We start from the raw sequence: 27,982 nt of genomic DNA on the forward strand, positions 1-27,982 counted from the left end.
TGCGAGCGGCTGTGAGTGACGGTGACGATATATAAAAGCATCATCATTCATTCACAATGTACAAATTAAGCTTTTAATGTGATTTAAACTTTAAAGTACATTAAAATAGAAACAACATAAAAGTTCTTCAACATTAAATGCAATAGAAATGTAGTTACTAATCATTTCATCAGATAACTGTTTTATATCGTGCGCTTTGCAGGGCTGCGGGACACAGTGACAGGACAGGTAGTCTATTCATTCCTACAACTTGTTAATTCATTCCTACGAATTATTAATGTGGCAATTGTCCATGTTTCATTAATTTTGTTCCCTAAATAACCCATGATTTAAGTGAAATAAGGGAACAAATTAATAAATCGAACGAATTCTTAATTCATGAAATCTTTCATTTCCCTTCCCATGTTTACCACAGTAAGAGATGCGAAAACAGTTATTAAAAGCGAAAGATAATAAAATAAACCTGGGAAATTAGAGGGTTAGACTATGAAGATTTAGGAAAAGAAACAATGCCTAAATATACTGAATTTGTGGAAATTCGTGACCAACCGGCAAACCAGAACAAAGCCGCGTAAATGAAGACTATGGGGTCCAAAAGCATGGTCGCGATCTAACATTTTCCAGTTAACCTATTATTCCTCTAATAAACAAAGCTTTTATACCACACTTGTCATAATCAGATCTTATCATTTCTAAATAAATAATTGCTGGATTCAAAACAGCGATTAATAGGCGCTGTGACCGACACATTCCTGGAGCATTCAGTTTAAATAGACCGTAGTATACCGGTCCACTCTGCTGTTATGCCAAGGACGTTTTTGCTCATATGAAGAGGATCATCTTTTCCGTCTATATGCGAATGCGTGTTAAGTACAAGCCTAGTTTACATTATAAATAATAGTTTAACATTCAAATACATTGCGAATATGGAAACATTTCGATTTGTGCCGAATGAGACATGAGCAATAACCTCCAAATAAATCTAGCCAAAGCCGCGCTCGCTCATCCTCGTCTGCACGCATGCACTGTCACGATCTAATGCGCTGTATGCCGGATTTTTTAAAATCTGACATTTTCTAGGACAGAATCCAGCAGGATCAAATTAATGTGAGCAACTGTGTTTTGGTGCAGCAGCGCCGATGTAGTTCACTTAATGTGCAGCGCAGTCACACGCGCTCCACATTTCGGATAATTTTATACAATAATGTCAGTTGAAAACATTGCAATTGTGCTTTAAAATACAACAACGAGCAGCACAAAACCATTTAAAGAGGCGCGTTCAGCGTTCTCCGTGCGGGATTGGAAACTGTCAACAAAGTAAAATGACCTCAAAAGTATGGCGCGCTCTCTTCATTTTATCAAATGATCATAATCGCATCTATTCATTTTATAATCCTGCTACTAGCATTTTATTCAGACTAAAACCTCTTTAATTCAAGTGAGAAAGCGTTTTGTGTGTGTGTGTGGCTTTTGCACATCCTGTCATACCGCTGACTGCGTGCCTGCAATAGAGATGTTCCGATACCCTTTTTCTCTTCCCGATACCGATTCCGATACCTGGGCTCAGGGTATCGGCCGATACCGAGTACTGATCCGATACCTGGGTGTATATCTGTATATACAGCTGTATATACTACTAGCCCTGTGTAAATTGCTAGAATTTTTTTATGGTGTGCTTCAGACAGATCCCTCAATAAAACATGAACAAATACATGGTGAACTACTGTATTTATTACAGTATTTTTATTATCTAACATGAATTTGACAGTATTATTTATTTTCTTATGCAAAAAAGAACTTCAAATGCAGCCAAAAATCTAACACCGCAAACTAAAAAAGGTATTTAAGTTTTACAATATAACTGTATAAAAAAACTGCAACAAAAAAGATCTATTAATCAGATAATCTCTTTACAACAAAACAAGTAAAAAACAAGCAACCATCTAGGCATAATTATTATTATTATAGAGACGTATTATTATTACTGTAGGCTACAACAGTAGCTTTATATATTGTCAATTTACTCATGTAAACCAAACATTTATTTTAATGGGCTGCCATGAAGATCTTTGAGTGTCTGTGTTTATGATATGACAGTATTCTCAAATGAAACGGTAAATTCTCATGAAGTGACGGTTTATGCGTTCGTGTCCTCATGACACACAGCAGAGACTACAAAACAGCGAGCTCTCGCGCATCTGTGCCAGTCACCCACAGAGATGTAGATTTTGCGGGAGTAATATTTAAATAGTATTTTGCAGTTTAATATTCACAGACACTAGTATATATTCGGCTACTGTCTGGAGCCCTGCGCTTTGACTTACACGGAAGCGACTGAACGCAGCTGCCGGTACTGAATATACTCGAGAGTCTGTAACTACCGGTACTACAGAGACATACTGCTAACCACTGATCTATAATATAGTAGCGGCTTCACTGTGTTTTGGCAGTTTAGAATGTGATGAGTGATCCAGTCATATATAGATAAGGGCTGCTAACGCGTTTTCATTTCTTCTTCGCTGCTCTAAACAGGGGTTGCTTGTGGCAACACAGCACAACTTCCTGTGTTTTCAATGCATTTTGAGCAGCGAAGAAGAACCGTGCAGCGGTTAGGCAAAGCTTGCGGTCATAACTAGGTCTTTTTTAAGAAAATGGTATCGGATCGGTATATGGGTTCATGTACTCGCCGATGCCGATGCCAGAATTTGTTGTGGTATCGGAGATATTTCCGATACTAGTATCGGAATCGGAACAACTCTAGCCTGCAATAGACGCATTTTGCAGTATTATGGTTAACGATTAATCGATTAATTGATCGTTAATTTAAACGACGATCGATCATGGAAATAATCGAAATTTGACATCCCTAAATGAAATAATACATTAATATGCATAAATAAAATTAAAATAAATATTTAGTATTCACTATTATTCTATATTTCATAATAGTAAATACATTTCATTATATTTTACATTTCAGATGTAAAATTACAGTTTTTAAATGAATGGCTGTCTTAATGTATTCATTTTCAAACAATAAACCAAACTTTTGGTTTGGAAAAGATGCGGCTTGCCCTTAAATCTTCTCTTTTGTTGAGATGAGCTCCTCGTTACAAGTATGGGAGGATGGTTGGCGCATGCAACATTCCCAAATGCATGTTAAAGTGACATAATCAGACCACATGCAGAGATGGAGTATGCGGGGAGCAGCATTTACTGTGAACAGAGCTGTTGCTCACATATAAGAACACAGTGCCATGCTTCACTTTCAAACACATCACATATTTAACCACATCCTTTGTGATTTGATCATCACACTAAGCCATTTCACTATGTTGATTTTATTTCAATTAATTGTGTAGCCTTATTAAAGTGCCTGAAAACTCTAGGATGTAGATGAACCGCTCATGATTTTCATGCACGGATCGGTAGAAGAGTCCACAAGGCTTTATCTTTTTAACATGCCAAGTTGGCACATTGGGTGTGTTGGTTAAGTTTAGTGGGCCTGTGCTTTTTAGAAACACAGTCTATCCTAACAAGTTAATTTGATCTAATCCACCTGATAGGATCTTGATAAGATTCAAAAAGATGCCTTATTATGAACTATTCAGCGAATGCAGAGCGGACAAAATGACACTTTGAAAAGGCTTTGTTTAAGTTGCAAAAAGCTGGAGACACAATTGAATGCTCAACTAAGTTTAACAAGCCTGTTGATATTAACTGGCCTAAATTGTAACAGATAAGCAAGGCATCCAGCACAGTCCAAATATTATCCGACATCTGTTCAGAATTCCTAACAATGTTGAAGTAGAACAGCAGCAAACACCAGAGCTGCAGTCACTGCAATTAGCAGAGCAGTGAAAAATGCTGAAGTGCAATCAGACTATCAGCTGGCCATTGTGTCGATGCTGTTAGAGCATGCTGTAATCTGCAGGAGAACAAGTAAAACTGCAGTATGTTGTATCCTCATAAAGAATATTTAGTCAACAGAAAAATATTGGGGGAAAATATAAGCAGCCAAAGAATACATATATACAGAATCTGCAAAACCTAAGTGCTTACTCCAAAACATATGCCACCACATTTGCTCACCATCCACTTTGTTACAGAAAAATACATTTTATTCCTCTACATATCTGTATTTTTCTATAAACCTTCCCCTAAACCTATAGCCATTACTCAAAACTTTCTGTATTTTCATCATTATGTATGATTTAGAAGCTTGTTGCCTAATTTTCCCATTCGGTTAGAATTTACTGGTATTATACATGTGGGGACATTTGTTCACACACACAGCCTCTGAATATGCATTATATTTTCTGATTGAACTGTTACTGTATACATAGAATATAAAGGGTGTGTCAACTGTACCCACTTTACCACCTTGTACATTTCACAAAATGTTATCCTTTGTTATGCTATCATATTAGAAAATAAATCCAGTAATAACAGATATTTTGAAATATCAAAAATATAATTTTTAAACAAAATTTGCATAGCATGTGTGTAAATGTGATTTTTAAACTACATCTCAACCGTAGTCCACTGACATACATGTTTCTCTAGATTGTGCAAAGACCTTGCATGGCACAATATAAAATGTGTCTACTCTTAGAACAAAGAGAAACATTTGAAATAATATATGTTAAGTTTAACAGTCATAGCAGGATAATAAGCTATTCATTGTGGAAGGGACATGGTGAAATGAAAATTTTATCTTGTATAAAAAAAAATAAAAAATAAAAATAAAACCTTTCGCAGATATCTTTGGAGTGGAAAATTTGCCTTTCAAATTTTCCAGGAACAAAGAGAATGCTATTTACAATTAAGTATACATGTAAATATTAACTATTTACAAATAATTTATTTTACAATCTTTTTTTGTCATATGAATTTAGATTTTAAGTAGGGTGGAAAAATCGATGTATATCGTAAATCAGATTTTTTTTTTTTTTTAGGCAATATCACCCAGCCCAAGTATGTGGAAAATAATGTTTTTTTTTTAATTATCTTAAACCACCAATAATAGGTTACTTAATAAATAGATGCCATTAAAAAAAATAAAATATACCAAATTAATGTTGTTTCTACATTAATTTGGAAATTCAATGTAAAATTATGAAAATATAACAATGTGCGATTTATCAAAATTAATTACAGAAAACAGAGATAATTTTTTTTTAAATGACAGCACTAGTTAAATTACAGACAGATCCACAGACTGACAGATTTGATAATGTCACATTAAAAAGTGAAAATGCATGCAAATAGCATTCTAAACACCGACCACACCAAATACAATTCTCTTTTTTCCCCTCATCTGAGTCTCAGTGTTATGCCAGCATAATAAATCATCTCCATTATTGCATAAGCTCATTCCTGTGGATGAGTTTATAATCATCATCACCTGATCAAGCCTGTCAATGCTGAGTTACTATGGCAGCTGCTAAGATTCTGACGCACTGAAAGCCTCATTTGAATTCAGAACTGAGAAACACGGAACATAGTACTTGGAACGTCACCAAGGCAACAGCTCGGAAAAGCCATGCTGTGAGGGGCTGGAGCTCTTGGAGAGGACGGGAATCACGAAGCCCTTTATTCAAAACAGTTAAGCTAATCACTCTGGAAATGGACAGGCTTACATGAGAATCAAGAAGCTTGTAAACGTTACTGAGTGGGTGCAGCAGGAGGCAATTTATTAGCATGAAACTGGGTTGGCAAAGTGACAATATAATTAGTAGTTTTTGCAAAGGCAAGCATCTCTATTCCTCATAGAGTTAGGGGGTTGTTCTAAATCTTTACAGTCAAACTTTGGTACACAAATCACTTAGCACTATGCTAGAAACATCAATAAAATCATATGGAGGTACAATTAAATCAGTTTAATTTACAATTTTCATGTGGTGTACGATAAATCAAGTGAATCAAAACTCATACATGATACTTACACTCTTAAAAAAAGGTTATTTTATGGTTCTTTGGCAGGGCGTATGGTTCCATGAAGAACCTATAATATCCAAAGAACCTTTCCATTGCACAAAAGGTTCCTTGTAGCACAGAAAGGTTCTTAAGACTATCTAATGGTTCTTCACACTCATGTTGTTCATATTTTTGTTTCTGGAAAGTGAGATTAAGTGAGCTCAATTGTCCTGTCTGGTCCTGAACTCATTCCAGATTAATTTTCTATTAGTTGCATTCAATTATAGTGTAATAAAAAAGTATTCATTTTAAGTTACATAAATAGTGTTGTGGTGTTTATCAATTAAAAAAGACCAGTAGATCCTTTTATATCGATTATCCATTTTAATGCCGTTTTGCATGACTCAAAAAAAATTCTTAGGCTTGTTAAGTTTAGTACATAAAAAAACACTGCAATCATGTTTTAAAATGAAATAAAAAAGCAGAGTGATACAAAATCTTAAAATATAAAAGTGCCACTTTGTCCCACTATCCGATTTGCACCAATGAATTGGTCACAAAATGAGTTTAAAATTCAAGATTTAATGAAGATTTAACGTGATATTAAGTTTTTTATGTAGTGTTCTTATTCTAGAGGTTTATTTATGCAAATGCTGCATGACTTTGACGTGTTTTAAGGCGGGCATACACTGTGCAATTTCTGTGCGATTTCGGCAAGGTACCAACTCACACTGTATGAGTAGATCGCATGCGATGTAAAGCCAAAGCTCACGATTTTTGTGCGCTCACTGTACTGTCCGATTGGCGAGTTGACTGCTCACACTATACGTGGGGAATCAACCGAATCAACACATAGGATCCCTCAGAACCTGGATGTTTGTGGCTGTTTCAGAATAAACATGCTTTCCCGGGATAAACACACTGCTTTGGGATATGCACAATTCTGTGTGCTGAAACGTCCCAAAAAAGAAAAAAAGAAAAAAAAATAGGTGTCTGCGTATATAGACGCACAGGTGGCTGGGAAGATGTGGCCAATATGGTCAATCTATTTTGCCACGTGAACTGGAGGTAAGCAGCCGTTTTTTCCCCGCTTTTATTTTTCTTTGCCATAACCCCACAAGTTATCCCTCCACCACTTCAGTCCACACTACACGCCGTGTCAAGTGTCACCATGGTTTCGTTTATGATTTCACCCATGCGCAGTGAGGGAAACGCGGAAAATCGGTTCGTAGCCCTGCTTCAATAGCGCGATACCTCACGAGAGGCGACCAAAATTTCTGACATGTCAGAAATCCATCCGACCAACTGATTGCCGGTCGGGAGAGGCTTATCGCCTCTCGTTTCCCCTTGTACACAGCGCGAAAACTGCACGACAAACGACGCACGAAAATGATGAAATCCGACCCGAAAAAGAGTCGCACGAGTCAAAATTCGGCTCAAAATCGGATGAAAATCGCAAAATGAACGCCCGGCCGGGCGTGAGTGCTGAATACTGGAGTCTCGTTCAAACTCTGGAGGAAAAAGGGTGACAACACCAACTGACAAACATCTCTTGCTGCTGTTTTCACTGCTTTCAGGTGAGTTAAGTACCTAAAATCACACAAATATCACATACAACTGTTTCTTTTAGATATTTACTTAACAGAAAACTCTGAAATAGTCCGTTAGCATCTCAACTGTTTTTAGGCAAGGTAAGCTATCTCTTCAGCTTGAACTCTTTTTAATGAAGTTTTCAGCTTTTAATCATATATTTATGTGTAGATGAGAGGTTTTGATAGATTTGTGAAGAGTTTGCTGTCAGTTTGTAAACGGTTTATTGAAAATTGTCTAATTGACATTTATAAGGAGCACGAATTAACTGAATCTAACGTTAGTTCAAACTTGTCAAAGTTTCTGAAGGAAGCTGCTGACAGAAATTAAGGAAACACAGGTTAGCCGAGAACGCTCTTTAAAAATGTTCATATGCATTTTCTCACAACATATTTTTTTAGATCACCATGCATCTGTTATATTACAGATATTTTAGGAAGGTTCTGACATCCAAAGCAGAGTCACACAAATCATTAATGTTAATTCTGTTATTTTAAAAAACTGGTTTGTGTGTGTTGGCTTATATATGTATATTATAATATTTTACTTCTGCTCTAGCTTGCTCCCTTTAAAATAAACCTGCCTGTATACTAAATATTGTTGGCTCTGTGATAAATGGCATGTTATGTTTCTAGATTGTTTTATGATAATGGCAATTCAGCAGAGTTGGAGCAGACCTCCTGTCAGACAACATCTCTTAGGTGCTATGAACCATATGACTAGTAATTAAATCCTCAAATTCTGTATAAAATTTTGAACGTTTTTTAACATGTTTTTTTTCTGCTCACCCAAGTCTTCTGCTCACTGCATTTATTTGATTAAAAATACAGTAAAAAAAGAAATATTGTAAAATATTATTACAATTTAAAATATCTAAGAAATCAGTGTCACACAGTCCTTCAGTAATCATTACGGCTGTGGAGTAATTATATAAAAATTCAGCTTTTTATCACAGGAATAAAATTAAAATTTACAGTATATTTAAATAAACAACAGTTCTTTTAATTTGTGATTATATTTTACAATAACACAATTTTCACTGTATTCATGATCAAATGAATGCAGACTTTAGTTGCCAAATTTGTATTTGTTTGTTTGTTTTTCAAAAACATAGTAATATTTCCAACATTTTGACAGGTATTTTGTGTGCAAAATCTAGGACACTGCAGCATCACCTATTGGCACAGTGCCTAAAACTGTTCCCTCAAGATTCTGGTCTATCTAAACTACTGGGATCAACTACTGTTAATGCTAGATTTTCAAAAATATGTGAAGATCACAATATGAACTTTGTTGCAGTTAACTTGCATGACAATATTGTAAGAATGAATAATTAGTTGCATGCCGGGCTGTTATGGGACATCAACTAGGTTTTCAAGACTGTAAACATGATGCTGGATGAAACGGACTGTGACTGGTTGCTTTACATGTCTGTCATACACCCTCTTGGGCAGTCCTAAGCCAATGAAACCTGCCTGGTCCAGACCTTCTGCCGCCTGGCTATGCAAGACTAAATGAAAAGGTAACATGCAAAAAAAAAATAGGGGGACTTTAACTTTAACCAAACCACCAAGAATACATGGTGCGGTGCGGCACTTGCAACTAAACAAGAAAAACGAAAAACTAAACAAGAAAAAAAAAATACTCATAAATAAAAAAGAAAAAAGAAAGAATGCTGTTCTAAAGATAAGTATGTTCCTTATTATTTAGTTTTATTGCTAGTTACAATAGAGAGAGGACACTGCTGGGCTATTAGTGCAACAGATTTCTTTTTTTCTAAAAACATGATTCTGTTCAGTGTAATCCATAAAAAAATGTTACCAAAAATCAGGAAGCTGAAATCATTTGCAAAAATAGTTTTCCCTCTTTTTGTCTGCAATTCTGAGAACAACAATATACAGATGATATTTGCAATCACATGTATATGAACTGGAAATGAAAAATCATGGTATAATTTTTTTTTTCTAAAAAGCATCATTGGCACTGGCTTGTCATAATTTATTCAAACAAATACTTTCTTTAACACAGAAATTCATGTTGTTAAATAGAAGAAAACCATGTTATCTACTGATAAAAAGCCACTTCCTTTCAGAATCGGAAATGAGAAATAGATCAGTCTGATTGTTAAATGAAACATTCACTCATCATCAACCGATTTATTGAAAAGATCTGATTCAAAAGAATGACCTGTTTACAATTTGAACTTGTAATAAAAGCCTGGACAGATGTCAAAATTTGTGATAGGGCATATATATTTTTTTTAAGGCAGATACACTTTTAGGGTGCATACTTTTAGTGTGACATTTGTGTCCAATGTTTGAAAGGTCCAATCCTTGTTAATTATAGCTGCATGGAAAAGAGCAACCAGTACATTACATATTTTTTTTCCTACTGCCCCACAGTAGAAATAGTCATACCAGTTTGGAAGAGTTAATGATTACAAAAATGTGTATATTTGGTGAACCGTCCCTCTAAAAGCAGAAAGTACACACAACTACACAGCCCTAAGCCTAGGCTAACGGTAGGCATTTATTTACTCAAGACAGACCTTGTCTAGTAGACAACAAATACAGAGGAATCTGAGTGCAGTGGGTGGTTGAGTCATCTAACGACATTCCTTATTGCCTCAAAATTACTCTCTTTACCCCCGACACTGTCTGTTTGTCTCGACCCACACTAAAACAGTATGGGGAGATGGTTACTATTAGTGTAGATAAAATTGAGGAGGTCAATGAGACCGCAGCATGGGATAGAGGCAAGTCGACATAGCATAAATGAGCACAGCTGGCACCTGACAAAAGCAAGAGTTAATAAGTCTCTCTCATGCACGGTATCCATAACTGACTAGTAGTATTTTACAAAATAAAGAGCCCCTTTTAAAAAACGATACTCTATTTTTATTACACATAATGCTGAGGTTTAATTAATTTTATATATATATATATATATATATATATATATATATATATATATATATATATATATATATATATATATATAAATATAGGGCTGAAACGATTCCTCGAGTAACTCAATTACAAAAAATGATCGAGGCAAATTCCTCTGCCTCAAAGCCTCTTTTAATTTATTTTAAATCTCGTCACGTTCTTTCGCAATGGTTTTTTTAATGTGACACAACGCGTTTACGTCACCCACAAAGCGGAAGGAGACACAAGCGCTGCGTCCGAAATAGCATACTGCAAGGAGTCAGCAGTGTTTTGATTTGAGGGCGCGGGCAAATGTAAAGAGAATGTAGTGGCATGTGTCCATTGCAAGATAGAGCTGGAATACCACAACTAGGGCCCTATGATTTCCATGATGCAGGAAACGTCAAAAATAGGTCATTGCACTTACATCAAATCACGATATGGACTAATATCTGTAAATATTAAGCCGGAACAGTCTATTTAAATATGAATCCTGTGTGTCTCTGTTAATGAATGGAGCAGAAGCGCGACTTCCTTTAATCACACACACTGAAGCGCGCTTGATGCTGGCTGTGATTTCAGCGTCTGCTGTCTCACTAAATAAGGACGTGAACACATGAACAACATCTCCAGAACTGCTCTGACAGTCACTTCATGAGCATTTGTCCGTTTGATTTGAGTAAAACTAGCGTCACATCACACACAGAACTGTAAATGTATGTCAATTCGTCAAAATAAAAGTCCTGTTTACTTTAAAGACAAGCATTTGCCAGAGATGTATTACTATTGTTCAGCTGAATGTACATAGCCTACTGCAAAAAAAATTAAATCCCCTTTGTTTACCAAAAAGTTAAGTTTGCTTAATTTTCAATAATTAAAAGATAAATGTGTTTAATGTGTATCTCAGAAAATGCTTTATTTAAAACCCCAACTGAATGCACTTAAATGCACTTAATTCATCCGTCAACTTTATTGTCATTGTTCACAGTACAAGTTACAGACAAACAATGGGTAGTAATTAAATGTTTATTTTTGATGTATGCATTGCATTCTATGCATTTAAAAAATAAAAATATTATATTTCGATGAAATTTTTGGTAGAATACTCAATTACTAAAATATTTGATAGCTACAGCTCTAATATATATATATATTTCAGATTTCAAAAAAACATGATTGCATGCCTCAAACCCTAAAACCGTGTGAATTACATGATGTATGTTGTCGTTCTGAACCTTTAGGTGCTTTGTTGGTATTAATCCAGAGAGAGGAACAAAGAAGTTGAAAGGATTGAAAACAAAAGGGGAAATGGTGCAGAAGAAACCGGTTGAAGTGAACCCACATGTTGTCACCCTTTTAAAGTGATGGATTTTCAGTGGTATTTCTGAAATGTACTGTAAGTACACATCCCAATATCTTTTTTCTTTTATTATTCTCTCTTATTTGATTGTACCTGTTATCCCTTTTTCTGTCTCTGAATCTGTCATCCCTCTATCTGTTTCTGACTGTATTATTATGGGCTGTAATATATCTTATATATTGTTCTCTTTGTTCTTTTTAATATTTCTAGCCACCCTTTGGATCTAGGGATGGAACAGCATCTGGAGCTGAACTTTTCTCCTTTTTTTGATCCAAAGTTTTGCTGGACACACTTGGGGTCTTGTTGTTGGGCATGTAAGACTAATCAATCTTTGTGGTTTTTACAAATGTTTAATTATGACCTGTTTATGAAGTGTAAATTTGTATTTATTTTTTTTATTTGTATTTATTCATTTATTTTATTTTTGGTTAAATAACAGGTGAATTAATTTCTGCATCAAACAACACTTTATGCAGTTAAATGGTGTTTAAAGCTTATGCAGTTATTGAATAGTTAAAATGTAAAATTGACCTGCCAGACATTAATATTCATTAAAATGTCATAATACACATTAATGTAGTTTACCGTAAAAAAAAAAAAAAAACTGCAATCAGGAAATACAGGGAAATGTTGTAATTTAAATGACAGCAACACGGCTGTAAATATTACAGTAAGCGGCTGGCAACCCTGCTGTCAGTATTTTATTGTAAAATGTACAGTTAATTTTTTACAGTGTAATCTTTACTGTTTAATTAAGTATAGATGAATGCTTGATATTGAACTATTGTCTGTTTTGTTTTTTCGTCTACAAAATTTGTCAACATCGCAAATGGAGAGTGACTATAGTGACGCAAGTAGCTTTGGAACAGAGCGTACTTTTCAGCACAAGCTGTGTGGAGAAGCCCATTTCTACCTCCATTGCGTTGGAGAAGCAATCCCACGTAAAATGCAGTTTGCACACTCCAGCTCTAGGCGGGAACTCGCGGTCTTCCAGGCCATGTGCATGCAACCACTGGTGCCTAATTTTCAAGTCTGCTGGAAAACTATGCTATCAGCGACACTACACCTACGTAGCATCCTGAACACTGTAAATAAATCTACACTAACTTGAAGCTATCCTAACTGATGCAATACTATGCTACTAACTATGCTTCTAACAATACTAACAACTGTGCTAATTAACTATATAGGCAACACTAAATAATCTAAATAACTATGTAAATGCTTTGCTAAATAGATGCTAAAATACTCTATCCTGATCATTTTCTATACTTGCAATTCCAACTCCTGACTCACAAGTGTGATTTTGACAGAACAAGTTGGTTTTATACTGCCAGGGGCGTGGTAGCTCGTACCAAGGGCATGGAGAGCTGGAAACTGCTTACGTCACCTGCAACCGCTTACCAATCCAATAGGAAAAATCAACAGTAACAGTAAAAATCAGCAGTAGCCACCATTCAACCTGAAGAGGTCAGCACTCTTTATAACAATTTATACTCAAATGTCAAAAAAGTTACTGGAATCAATGAACAGCACTAATAAGCCACATTCTTACAGATCATTCACTAAAAAAAAGTTGGTTTAGGGTTTAGTTTCTCTTTAAAGCTGAAAGGTAATTCAGTCAAGAGCAGTGAGAGATTTTCATTTTCTTTTATTGTTTGGTTAAGATTAAGGACAGACAGCAGTAAGTACAGTATTGGGCTAATGCAATATAGATATTATGATTCTCTCCCAACAGTTTACGCTCACTTAAGACATAAACAACTGTGTTTAAGCAAATACTACCCAAGGCTTTTTTTTTTTTTACATATTTTTGTGTGTATTTGACCCCAGCCACCCAAAGCCCAAAGTATACTTTGCTTGTCCACGGCCTGCCAACACAGAAAGCCACCTAGGGAACAGTGTTTTTCAAATCTTTCTGTTTTATTATCAAAGCACAACCCAGTTTAGAAATATTAGATTGCATTTTACGAAAATCACCGATTTAGACGTTAAGTTTGGGGTTTTAATGGACAAAAAAATTGCAACTGCTCTGATGGAATGACAGGTACACTAGAAGGGTAGGCTAATCGTTTTATTTAGGAATATATATTTTATCTAGTTTTCACAATCTTTGAAATGTACTTTGTTTAATAGAAAAAGAAGATATGTATATACATACAGGCATACACACACACACACGAACACACACATACAGGTGCATGTCAAGAAATTAGAGGTGGAAAAGTTCATTTATTTCAGTAATTTAACTCAAATTGTGAAAATTGTGTATTAAATTCAGTGCACACAGATTGGAGTAGTTTAAGTCTTTAGTTCTTTTAATTGTGGTGATTTTGGCTCACATTTAACAAAAACCCACCAATTCACTATCTCAACAAGTTAGAATATAGTGACATGCCAATCAGCTAATCAGCTCAAAACACCTGCAAAGGTTTCCTGAGCCTTCAAAATGGTCTCTCAGTTTGGTTCAATAGGCTACACAAACATGGGGAAGACTGCTGATCTGACAGTTGTCCAGAAGACAATCATTGACACCCTTCACAAGGGTGTTTTTGTAAGCCACAAACATGAATTGCCAAAGAAGCTGGCTGTTCACAGAGTGCTGTATCCAAGCATGTTAAGAATTAAGTTGAGTGGAAGGAAAAAGTGTGGAAGAAAAAGATGCACAATAAACCGAGAGAACCACAGCCTTATGAGGATTGTCAAGCAAAATTGATTCAAGAATTTGAGTGAACTTCACAAGGAATAGACTGAGGCTGGGGTCAAGACATCAAGGGCCACCAAACACAGACATGTCAACGTCAGAGGCGTCTTACCTGGGCTAAGGAGAAGAAGAACTGGACTGTTGCCCAGTGGTCCAAAGTCCAAACTCTTTTCAAATGAGAGAAAGTTTTGTATTTCATTTGGAAACCAAGGTCTTAGAGGCTGGAGGAACGGTGGAGAAGCTCATAGCCCAAGTTGCATGAAGTTCAGTCTAGTGTTAAGCTTACACAGTCTGTGATGATTTGGGGTGCAATGTCATCTGCTGGTGTTGGTCCACTGTGTTTTCTGAAAACCAAAGTCACTGCACCCGATTACCAATAAATTTTGGAACACTTCATGCTTACTTCTACTGACCAGCTTTTTGAAGATGCTGATTTCATTGTCCAGTAGGATTTGGCACCTGCCCAAACTGCCAAAAGCACAAAAAGTTGGTTAAATAACCATGGTGTTGGTGTGCTTGACTGGCCAGCAAACTCACCAGACCTGAACCCAAGATAGAATCTATGGGGTATTGTCAAGAGGAAAATGAGAATCAAGAGACCAAACAGATGACCTGAAGGCCACTTTCAAAGAAACCTGGATTTCCATTAGGGGTGTATCGGTTTCAGAATTGGTGATGACGGTTATGACGTGAGTCAAATGTGACGGTTCATAACATAAACGTCTATTGGGGGGGGTGGACCTAGTGGATCTGCCGTAGAGTCAGTTGGTTGTTCTTGGAGATAGCGGGTTAACTCCGTGTCAGCGCGTCCTCTGATCGATAAAGGGGCAGAAATTTCAGACCTCCGTTTATTAAGGAGATGTGTCACAAAACTCATCATCCGCGCCAAAGTTTGTTGAGCAAATTTCAAAGCCGCACCCGTCTGTTCTAGAAAGGATGCAGAAAAGATATTTAATGCTAATGTATGAGGCATAGGCTTATGCTGAGTTTCATTTACGATGAGATGCGCTCTAGGTCACATTGTAGTGCAAGTGAACGCGGCGCGCTGGTGCTTCCATGTCACGGTTATCATTGTCTGCTGTATTTGGTTTTTATTTATTAAAATACATGCAATTGGTTGATGAAACATTTATTAAAATTAAGATAAAATTTGTACAAAACGAAATTCATTTTTAAGAAAGGTTTTCTACAAAGCAAAATTGAATGAAGTGGTAAATATGTCTGACGATTTACAAAACTTCATTAAGTGGTAAAAACCATGTCTCCCGATATATTGCGCATCTTATGATCCTATCTAAAAAAATGAAAATAATTTTTTATAAAAAATGTTTGTAAAAAATATTTTAATGACACGGTTTTGGCGGTTATAGAGTTCTAATGACGGTGTTCAACTATAACCGCCGGTCTCACAGTTATATACTAACCATCACACCCCTAGTTTCCATAACCAACTCAGCAGTGCCACAAACCGATCACCTCCATGCCTTGACGAATTTGTCTAAAGTTAAAGCAAACAGTTGCGAAAGAAATGGAGTGTGTATCATATTGGATATATTATCTCTTAAAGTGACCGCGCCTAATTAACTACCTGTTGTCAGTGTCCTTAATCCAAGAAATTAAATAGGAGAAAACCACTCACTGCTCTTTACTGAATTACTTTGTAGTTTTAACAAGAATTAATCTATATTTAATTTATACAGTAAAGACTATGTAATGCTATTTACATTTGATTATTCAGTTTCTGTACCTGGACACCTACAATTGTGAAAAATCTTTTTAAAAAAAAATGAATATGTGACCAATCACAGAAAGTAGGGACACAAGTCGGTACTGGGGCATTTTGAGTTATTCACAGATTCTGAAAGTGTAGTCTCCAAGCTTTCCAACGAAGTGTAACACATGGAAATCTGATAATATTTGGAGAAGTTGTGGCCATTTGAAGGTAGGCACTCAAAAAAGCTCAAAAGGGTGAAAAATAGTCTCTAAACATTGTGCAGTTCTCACCTGCAGGGAGTGACAATAGAGCTCATTTACATCTGATTTAGATAAGCCATACCCCCTGTAAAGTTCCCTGCATGGTTGCATAGCAATGACAGACACAACGGGAAAAATCTGACCACATACTATTAATAATAAAGGAGAATGTGCATTGTAAATGTCAGTAATTTATCTTTTTTGACTTTTATAAAAATTATTTAGACGCTTTCATCGTCGCTCAGATCGTCTTCAGAATCAGTGAGCACTTGTCCATAAGCATCCGGCGTGTCGAAGAAGTACTTCAAAATATTTTCGGTGTAATTGCCACGGTTAAGCTCGTCTGCGATCATCTTTGCGGCGTCCATCATCATAGAATTTTGATATCAGCTAGAGTCGGCCAGAGCGCTGCATAATAAGTAGCCATGCTTCCCTTGGAGGGCGGGGGCAACAACAAAAGAAACAAAAGCCGCTTATCCAGTATGGAAATACACACAGACAATGCGTGCTAGAATCTCCGAAAAACAAGCCGATTTCAACCTCAAAATATACGCTTTTAAATATACCAATACTGCTATCTCAAACACGGAGAGGCTTCTTCGTGATCTCAACTAACAGATTCTGCAAAAAAACGGAAATCACCAATTTTGAAAAAAAAAAAAAAAACGCTTCTTTCTCATTTTGCTTGAACGTTGTGCTGCCGACTTGTGTCACTGGTTTCCGTGACGGGTCACATATGTATATTTGCTTATTTGTGCTATTCACACAATTTCAAACAGGGCCCAACGACAGCAGAGCCCCGCAAACCCCAGCTATGGCACTGTACACTAGTGTTAATTTCGTCAGACGAGACGATGACAAGACTGCACCACTGTCCAGAAAAGCTGACTAAATTAACATGCATTATTGTTGACGAAAAATTCTAGACGAAAATGTTTTGTATAAAATAAAAACTAAGATAAAGTCTCTCTTCATTTTAATCTACAACCATCTATGGTTTTTCATCATCTGTTACGACGTTAAAATATTCAGAACGAGTTCGCGGCTTCATGCTGTTTGCAGGTCTCATACTCCTGTTGCTGCCTGCCTGTGGCTGCCACACGAAACTGCTGAACACAACACCCAAAGCGAACATGAGTGAGCAACGACGACATACTTGGTCGAAGGAAGAGTCTCGATACGTGTGTGTCATAGTTAGCAGCCGTATGTTATCAAGAAATAAAAATAGTGTGTGTATAGAAAGAATTCGTCCACATGCCGCTCAAAAAAAAAAAATCCTGAGCGCAAGTCCACCGTCTAGTAGGGCTGCACGATGTGTCGTTTAAGCATCGATATCGCGATGTACGAATCCACGATAGTCACATCGCAGGATGTGCGATGTAGGCTGTCGTAGCTGATCCGTTATTCACTAACTGTATGGGCCAGCTGCTCCCCGGCCCTTGATGAATGTGATTCGCGGATTAATTGCACAGCTTAACCATCATAGAGTGAAAGTTTATCATTGACAGGACTGAAAAACACATGCAAGTTTAACAGGGCAGAGAGAGAGAGAGAGAGAGAGTGCACGAGAGAGAGAGACAGAGAGAGAGCGCGCGCGAGAGAGACAGAGAGAGAGCGATCCGTCTTCAAACAACACGAGCGCTGTCTTGCTCTCTCACCCTCGTGCATATTAATAAATTGACACGATGGTGTTGATGTTTGTTTAAATAATTTAAAATGAGAATTTAAGTGTGCTCACCCCATTTTTGTTTGTAAGAAAAAATATTGCAATATATATCGCAGAAAAATAAAATATTGTTGTAAAATATAATGTCATTTTTTCCCAATATCGTGCAGCCCTACCGTCTAGGCAGGCTTTTTGTGTTCAATTATATTTCCTGTCACTGTGCAGGCTCTTTTATTGTACATGACAGCTAATGTCCCGATTACCGGTCTTTGCATTATGATTAAAAGCAGTATGAATAAAGTAAAAAAATGTGATCATGTTAATCATTTGTGAATGTATCTCCTAAATCAGAAATTTAAAACCAGACTCGTTTAACATAATTTGCATTAAACAGAAATCATTCAACAAGTGTATTTTGTCAGGTAATTATGACATTTAACCAATGTTTGAAATATGTGAAACACTTTTTTTACTGAAATGTTTATCAGTAATAATGTGTTATTAAAAAAAAAATAATAATAATAATAATAATAAAACTAGACTAAAAATAAAAGACTTGTAGTCGACTAAAACTTGACAAACAAAAAAAGATATGTGAATGACTAAATATGACTAAAACTGAGAAGGACATCTGACACAAGACTAAGACTAAGACTTAATTAAAAATAGCTGACGAAATTAACATTACTGTACACTGATCGGTACACTTCAAATTAGACAGTAGCTCATTGCCAGTTGCAATCACCAATAAAGCGTTGTTCAGTGTTTGTTTGTTTTTCTATATCGTCATAAATATCGTTATAGCAATTATTCTTGAAATATACTTTTTTAGGCTATATCGCCCACTATATATATATATATATATATATATATATATATATATATATATATATATATATATATATATATATATATATATATATATGCTTTAATACAATCACCAGAAGTAAGGCTATAAATACCATGACTACAACAACATCAATGGCATGACTACATGACGTCAATGGCACCACCAGTCACTTCCTTAAATCAAAATCAACAAGTTGGAAAAGTCTGAGTTAATAAAAATATATTTAAAGAGCACAAGTAAAAACTATATATATATATATATATATATATATATATATATATATATATATATATATATATATATATATATATATATATATATATATATATATATATAACCTACTAAAGCTTGTTTGTAAAATAATACTTATATATTAAATAGCAGCTAACAGAGGTATCTTAACTGTGAGATTAATGTTTAAAGGCACTGCAGACCATATCCAGACAGTTAAAACTGCTATTTATAATCAGTCACTTTCATTTTATGGTTTTACAGTATGTTTAATATTTTACTTGAACATTTAATTTGTGTATACACTACACAAAACATTACGAGCTAAAATTATTTGATGAAACATACTTCTACAAACCCACACAAAAATGGCCAAATCTAAGAAGATGACTAACCACAGATTAGTAAACCTTTTCTTTTGGGCAGAAAGGGAAATGTTGAGCCCTGGGGTGGACAATCTAAAATCAGCCCTCAGCCCTCAAATCTCAAGCATGAAGAGTCATGAGCTGACTAATGAGGCGAAAACATGCTCGACTCATATCCTCTTTTAGCCCTGTGAACACTCACCTCAGACATCACCAAAACCAACCAAATTCACACTTAACAACAGCATGACTTTACTAGAATTAGCCATCTATGCTGCTTATATTCAGCTTTATTTAAAACATGACCCTCATGCATTCTGACGGAGGGCAGAGAGTCTAGTATAACTCTTCTGCTTCACTGAAGACTGGCATGTTAAAGGCAACAGATGGATATTGTTGGGTTTCCTTCCCAAATGTTGCCAAGTCATCTGTGCCGGTTACCATGTTCAGCCATCCTCACCATGGAAACAAGAGGGAGGGGACGCAGTGGGGACACAATATATGTAGAGTGTCAAAGTGACAGTTGAAGCGAAAGCTAGAAATTGGCTCATTGCTGCAGAACAAAAGAAATAACAGAACAGCAGTGTAATTTCTCATTTTGTACATTTTAGTGGGTCTAGCTTTTACAAAATTATTATATATTTTTTTTAATCCATAAAGACATGAAATGGCATCTGGAGCACATTTAACTTACAAAACCTAACATATGTCTTAGTGAAACTATAGGGCAAGGCTTAATTGTGTCCACTGGGATTGTCAAAATTGAATTATTTAAATATGGAGGAAACTGCAAAAATTTTATGAAACATAATTAAAACTTCCTTAGACAGACAATTGTTCTTGGACTACAAACCAAGGCCAGAGACATTAAGGCCTGGTTTCATAGACAGGGCTTAGCCTAAACCAGGATTAGGCCATAAATAATCCAATTAGGACATTTTAGTAATTTTTATAAACATGCTTTATAAAAAAGCATTACTGGTGTGCATCTTAAGACAAAACAAAAGCAATGACATGTTTTAAGAAAATGCCATGTTTTAAGTAAAACCAGGGGTAAAGTTTTAATAGCAGGTCAAATTTGATTTCTTTAAGAGAACGGTTTAATTTTTGGACTTTGTATGTTTTTTTCTTGCACCCATCTACATGTCATTAATATCCCTATTTTTTGAAGACTAAACATGACAAATTTGTGTGATTAAAGTAGGGTTGTGCAAAAAATCGAATGTGATTTTCATGCACATCTCATCAGTAAATAAGCTCCTGTAATTAGAAGTATATCTCCATCATGTGCGTTCAGATCAGGGTTGCCAGGTTTTCACAACAAATCCTGCCCAGTTGCTTCTTAAAACGTTTTATTTTTACTTTTAGTATTAGTCAAATATAATGACCCTGAGCAAAGTTTGCCCCCCTTAAAACAGAGTGGGGTGAAAAATATTTTTTTCCTTCATTTCCTTGCAAGCATATGGTTTCAAGTGCCAAATGTGTGTCAAAGTGGTGTTTGTTTTCAGCTCTATTTAACACTTAACAATTGAAATGTTAAAATCCTGAAGTGGAAATCAAGAGAAAAAAAAAACATACTGCTTAGCTCAAAGGTTGACATGTAAAGACATGACATCAAGAAAGTACAACATTACATGCTGCTGCAAGACAGAGTACACAGAGAGATCACCTGAGGTTAAAAAAAGTAAAAAAATAATGAATTAAAGGCCACAAGGACATGTGCTCATGCTCGAGGCTTAACAATACACAATGGTTAATATCATAACACAAAAAAATCATTCAACCTTCAACAAAAAAGTATATTTTTAAGTAAATGAAAGGGAGTTATCTTAAGGAAACTGCTTTAACAAGGAATACCATCACCAATTTGTACACTGCATTCTTGTTTAATGTTTTACAGCTCAAATCCTTTACTAACCTACAAATACACAAAACATTTCCCCAGAACAAACATTCTTACTGGGATGAAGAGATTAGCAGAAAGTGTTTCTGATTTCTATATAATTACAACAATGGATGCATACTGTGGCCTACATTTCATGTAATAAAAAACGGTGTAGAGTGGCTGTAGGTGCACGTTTGAAGGTTTTGAGGACATCTATCTAGAGGATACTCAGATACACTACAGACATTAAAAAGTTTTAAAATATTTTTTTGTTTGTTTGTTTGTTTGTTTGTGAAACAACTTTCTTTTGTTCACCGAAGTTGCACTTATTTGATCAGAAATAAAAACATTAATATATTAAAAACAATAACACCGTAATAGTCAACTACATTTTTCCCTGATTTCATTTTAAAATGTAATTAATTCTGGTGATGGCAAAGCTGAATTTTACAGCCATAACGCCGGTCTTCAGTCTCAGATTATTACACAAATCATTAGGGCTGGTCCGAATACCATTTTTTGAGCTTCGGAGGGAGGTGACTGAACATACCATGTCTACACCAAGCGGCAACCTCCACCTCTCTCTCGTGAAGCCCACACGGAAGTGACTTAAACTGTAATTCATCAACTGGCTGCTAGAGGCTGGCTGCAGAAGGGAGTCAATCCATTAGACTCCTCATGATAAAGTGCCCAACTTTACAGCAAAAAAATAAAAATAAAAATAAAAAAAAAACCTTTACAGCGTGGTTACATTTTTTTTTTTTTTTTTTTTTGATGTATAGTTAATTTTGCACTTCATGACTGTCAGGGGGGTGATTTTTTTTTTTTTTTTTTTTTACTCGATTAAATTATATTAAGCATTCAAGTTTTATTTGCCCATTTTTGATTATCCGGGAGTGACGCGCGGTAACGCGCTGTCAAAATGGCGACGGCCACCTCCGCCCACTTTTAGCTTCAGATGCTCTTTGGAAACATATGGGTGATGTCACGGACACTACATCCATGTTTTTATATAGTCTATGGTATAATAGAACCTATAAGAGGCCATTCACATCTCGTCTTTTGCGTGGTCCAGTTTGTTATTTTTCAAATTAAGACATGCCGCAGGTGCACTCATAATGGCTCATCACATGACAACTGTCACGTCCCGGAGACTCGTGAGATAAACTAATTAATTCTCTTTACAGCTCAGACAGCATAGATTAAAGCTTATGGGGCTGTCATATGATGAAGGAACGACTCAAGCCTGAAGACTTGTCAAATAAGAGGTGAGGTGAACTAATTATAAACTGAAGACCCAGGTAAACAATGAATTAATCTTTTCTGTTTCTTATAGCATTATAGCTTTGTATTGTTTGTAGTGGGATCACTGTTTTCGGAAGTACTAGTAGACATGTTAGGAAAGTAACACATAACATTTTAATTATATTTTGATAAAAAATGAATGAAATGACTCGAAAAACAGATTAGTTCATTTTGCTGAAAGAGACTCAAAGGTCAGAATTGGTAAAATGATCAGAACTTCACATCACTTTTATGTCAAGAACCCTTCATCAAATTGACTTCACGTGTGGCAGGTGTGTTGCTTGGGACCCAATGGAGTGCAGTGTCAGATTATGGTGCAATATGAAAACACAGAACGTTCAGAATTAATAAACTTCTAATAAACTACAGAACAGCTTGAGTCAAAAGCGGTGTGCCTCACACGGGAAGGGCTTATATGCCAACCCACCAAACCAATATTCGAATAATCGAATATCCTGGTCCAGCCCTACAAATGATAAATTACAGAACCAACTGCCTCTGAAATTCAAGTAGCAAATCATGTTATATCAGTATGTATTTGGTTATTTTCAAGCTTGTATTTTATTATTTAATTCCTTTCTCAACGTTTTAAAAAGGGATCAGCTTTATCAATCCAACTTCCTGTTTAAATAGGAAATGTGTCAACACAGGAAAGAAAACTGAAATTGTCAAAAGATTTCTTGGTGTCTCTAACAATGAATAATTTAGGAACTTACCATAAAAAATAAAAATAAAAATTAAATAATAATTATAATTTTTATTTTTATGATTTGCTTTCCTTAGCTATGAATTTTCTATGAGGAAATTACACAATTGTCCCAACTGCAGATAACACAATGAAATATGCACCACACAAATATTATGACTGATAGCCATGAGCCAAGAGGACAGAGAGATGATCATAAACTCTTGACTAGTTTAAAAACCCAACCACTCAACACAGTTCTATGGAAGCATATGGGTAGCATTATTCAATTTGGGATGTAATATGCAAAATGACAATGCAATATGTAAAATGGCAATGCATTTCTGTATTTACATTTACATTTTCCAATACATTTGTGCAACGTTTGGTGCAAAATGAAAATGAAAATTAAATTACATAATTTTAATTTGCCATTTGCTACACCAGTTTTAATATGTAAAATGAATATTAATTTTAACGCTTTATAAGTTGCAAAATTAAAATGAAAATGTATTACAGAAATGATTAGATATGTCTAACATGTTCAAGCAAAAACTGTGGCAAAATGATCATTTAAATGCTATTTTTCTTAATTGCATTAACACTCACAGTCAAGACACTTACGATTGCATTTTCATTCGGTGTCCCGCAATAAATGTAGCAAAACTCAATGTGCACATTGAAAATGCATTCCGAGCCGATCACGTGTCTCCGCCCTCACGCCACGTCAATCATTGTGTGAACAAGGCGGGGCTTACAGAAGGTCAGAGACTCAAGTCTCAAGAAGAGGATTCAAGTGAGAGAACATGGACAAGACAGTTGGTCCGTGTATGTTTTGATCATTTCGGTTTATGGCTTCAATATTTCATTCGGACTTGTGGGCGGAGCTGAAACGCTGCTTTCATCTGATTGGTCGAATCGGAGCGGTTTTCATCTGACAGCCTTCAGCTGAAATGTCTGAAACTACACTCACTGTTAATTAGCATAATATTTGAATCAGATGTAGCTGGGCACATAATTCGTGCTGCTGAGACCTGCAAATTATTTCTAGGTTGTAGTATTGTATGAATATTGTCCCACTGATAAAAACAGTGCAAATAGTTCTGTCCCTTTGGATAACAGTAAAGTGGAAATAAATATAGTAAAATTTATGAAATAAAATTAAATAGGATTTTTTGGGAAGGTAAGTCTGCCCAGTTATACAAGCAACACGAGTCGGACGAGTCTAAAGATATGAGCTGAATTGGGTGAAACATTAAAGTTCTAGTCTGTGTCAATTACTCTCATAATAAATAATAATAATAATGTTAACTGTATTTTTCGGTATAAGTTGCATCAGTCCAAAAACACGTCATGACGAGGAAAAAAACATATATAAGTCGCACTGGACTATATGTCACATTTATTCAAGACCAAGAGAAAACATTACCGTCTACAGCCGCGAGAGGGCGCTCTGAGGTAGGCTACAGGAGCACTGAGCAGCATAGAGCTAATTTTACTATTTTTATTTAGAAATGTAACTATATTCATTTTTACAATTATTTATTAATGTCACACACACACACATACCTAGTGCCTTATGACTTAAAAGATGAGAGTGGTAAATGTTACAGACATGGAACTGTTCAGTCTATTATTGATTTTAATTTCCACTTCACTGTTATCCAAAGGGACAGAACTATTTGCACTGTATTTATCAGTGGGACAATATTCATACAATACTACAACCTAGAAATAATTTGCAGGTCTCAGCAGCACGAATTATGTGCCCAGTTACATCTGATTCAAATATTATGCTAATTAACAGTGAGCGTAGTTTCAGACATTTCAGTGCTTCACTCGCACTGACTCTTATTTTGCCTGAAAGAATGACAAGACCGAGCTGAAGGCTGTCAGATCAAAACCGATCCAATTCGACCAATCAGATGAAAGCAGCGTTTCAGCTCCGCCCCACAAGTCCGAATGAAATACTGAAGCCATAAACCGAAATGATCAAAACATACACGGACCAACTGTCTTGTCCATGTTGTCTCACTTGATTGAATCCTCTTCTTGAGACTTGAGTCTCTGACCTTCTGTAAGCCCCGCCTTGTTCACACAATGATTGACGTGGCGTGAGGGCGGGGACACGTGATCGGCTCGGAATGCATTTTCAATGTGCACATTGAGTTTTGCTACATTCATTGCGGGACACCGAATGAAAATGCAATCGTAAGTGTCTTGACTGTGAGTGTTAATGCAATTAAGAAAAATAGCATTTAAATGATCATTTTGCCACAGTTTTTGCTTTAACATGTTAAACATATCTAATAATTTCTGTAATACATTTTCATTTTAATTTTGCAACTTATAAAGCGTTAAAATTAATATTCATTTTATATTTTAAAACTGGTGTAGTAAATGGCAAATTAAAATTATGTAATTTAATTTTCATTTTCATTTTGCACCAAACGTTGCACAAATGTATTGGAAAATGTAAATGTAAATACAGAAATGCATTGCCATTTTACATATTGCATATTACATCCCAAATTGAATAATGCTACCCATATGCTTCCATACAGTTCAGGTCACAATTCATCCAAAGCACATTTAATTTCAATTGTGGACAGTTAAATAAAATTGTATACCATTAATATAAATGCTTACTAAGGCAGTCCTCTCTTAAACAAACAAACAAACACTGCTGTATACACCTACTACTTGCACATCAGATTCCTCACAAAAGTGGATTACAAGTACCTTTATTTACGGAAAACATCTGTCAGTTAAACAAGCAGAGCCACAATGTTTACCCCTCATGGCCTGACATGCAGGCAAAGCAATGCGTGCAATGCCTGCCACAGTCCAATGTGTTTTACAAGTTAAACGTTTTTTACCATTCTGCACACAGTACACTACACTCCATATTGTCATCAAATTTAAATAAACGATCATCCATTCAAGTTACCCCCTGATGCACTACAATGAAATGCAGTCCCATTAGGCAACGTCCACCTACACATACTGTACAAACATTCCACATTAAGAACCAATCTCAATCTGGCCATGACTTAAAACAGGCTACGGTGCTGACACACAACAAAGTGTCAGAAACCACCAGATCAGAGTCTTCCTGTATGCTATGCTTGACTTCAAGCCTCACCTACATACCATAAAAGGAAAGGGAAGGAGAGGCGATAATATGTTAATCGAACAGTGTGAAGAGTATCTGTGCATGAATGTTTGTGATGAAAGAGGTTTATCCAAAGGTATATGATTGGAAATAATAGCCTAATATAGGAGGATGCTTATACAGTAAATACACTGTATCCATCAGGGCTCATGATTGATCTGACATGTGCAGGGATGCGCTATGGATATACAAACCACACAGTCCAGTGCTCTATGCCACATTAATACTCGATAATTTCACATTACTATGACTTTTTTGGAGGAAAAGACTTTGAAAATAAGTGAGAAAAAAAAAAGTATAAATTGCATGATTTTATTTTTGCAGAACCTAACATTATATTGCAAATGCTATTTTGTTTTGCATAATAATAAATGAATACATCCTCACACTGATGATTTTAATTAGGAAAAACCATATGATGATGGTCATAATCAAACAGGGATTTATTGGCATGTAAGAAGTTTTCAATCAGAACATATTTTACAAGTAGCCTACTTTTATTAAACTGTACATATATAAAATACACCTAGTCACATTGGACATTTAGTGCATTAGACTTTTAACACTAGATACCTACTTAGGATCCAAGCAGGGGCATTAGCTGGACTTTATGTTCCCATACCTCTGAGCAATGAATTTCCATGTTGTACTGTAGAGCGGGGTATGTCTACAAGAAGTATCTAAATGTACACCCCTGACTTTAAATAACAACTAAAAAACAGCCTGATATTTCCAAGTTTTCCATCACCATGAGAACATTCTTGCTTATGGAAACTGTAAAATCATAGCAGGTCTTAACTGTGTTGCACAAAGCATGGCAGAAGTTACACTGCATTACAACGTGTGGCACATAGCTGCTTTTTTTACACCCATAAATGCAATTAAACACTGTCAAACACTCATTTTTCATCTGTTCATGTCTATACCCTTGTAAACAACGGATGGCTAGTGGTGCCATCGTGTTGAAAGCACACCGCTCACTCGCATGCTGTACTACAGCACTAATGCATTCAGAGTTATGAATATGCGCATTAAAGACCAGTACATGCAGCATAAAGAAATAAGAGAGGAATGAAGACGCACCTTTGATTGTGAAGCGATAAAAACACGTATCGGGTCCAGGTAGCACGCTATAAGCTCCAGGGAGAAGGGTTTAGATCTCTCTCTACGTTACCTCCGTGGATCTGAGCCTCTCTCGCTCTCTCAGCTGTCTTACCGACTGTTATTTCCGGGTTAATAAAACGTCATATGCTTCTCGCATTTATTTTAACCAAACGCCGTAAATCAAGCTCCAAGCATTATCATATAATAAGAAAAGCATGTAAATACTTTAAATATTTAGTCGC

The 27,982-nt window shown here is 35.8% G+C and overlaps 1 protein-coding gene across 1 annotated transcript in view; it reads right to left on the minus strand.

Moving 5' to 3' along the window:
* The window catches only part of LOC127946214 (CYFIP-related Rac1 interactor B-like), a 73,277-nt gene extending 45,390 nt beyond the window's left edge, over positions 1-27,887 (minus strand). Inside the window, exon 1 of the mRNA XM_052542627.1 lies at positions 27,720-27,887. The gene's annotated coding sequence lies outside the window, so the exon portion shown is untranslated. The remainder of the gene's footprint in view (positions 1-27,719) is intronic.
* Between the last annotated feature and the right edge of the window lie 95 nt (positions 27,888-27,982).

Source organism: Carassius gibelio, chromosome A24 (assembly GCF_023724105.1).
Source record: "Carassius gibelio isolate Cgi1373 ecotype wild population from Czech Republic chromosome A24, carGib1.2-hapl.c, whole genome shotgun sequence".
NCBI lineage: Eukaryota > Metazoa > Chordata > Actinopteri > Cypriniformes > Cyprinidae > Carassius > Carassius gibelio.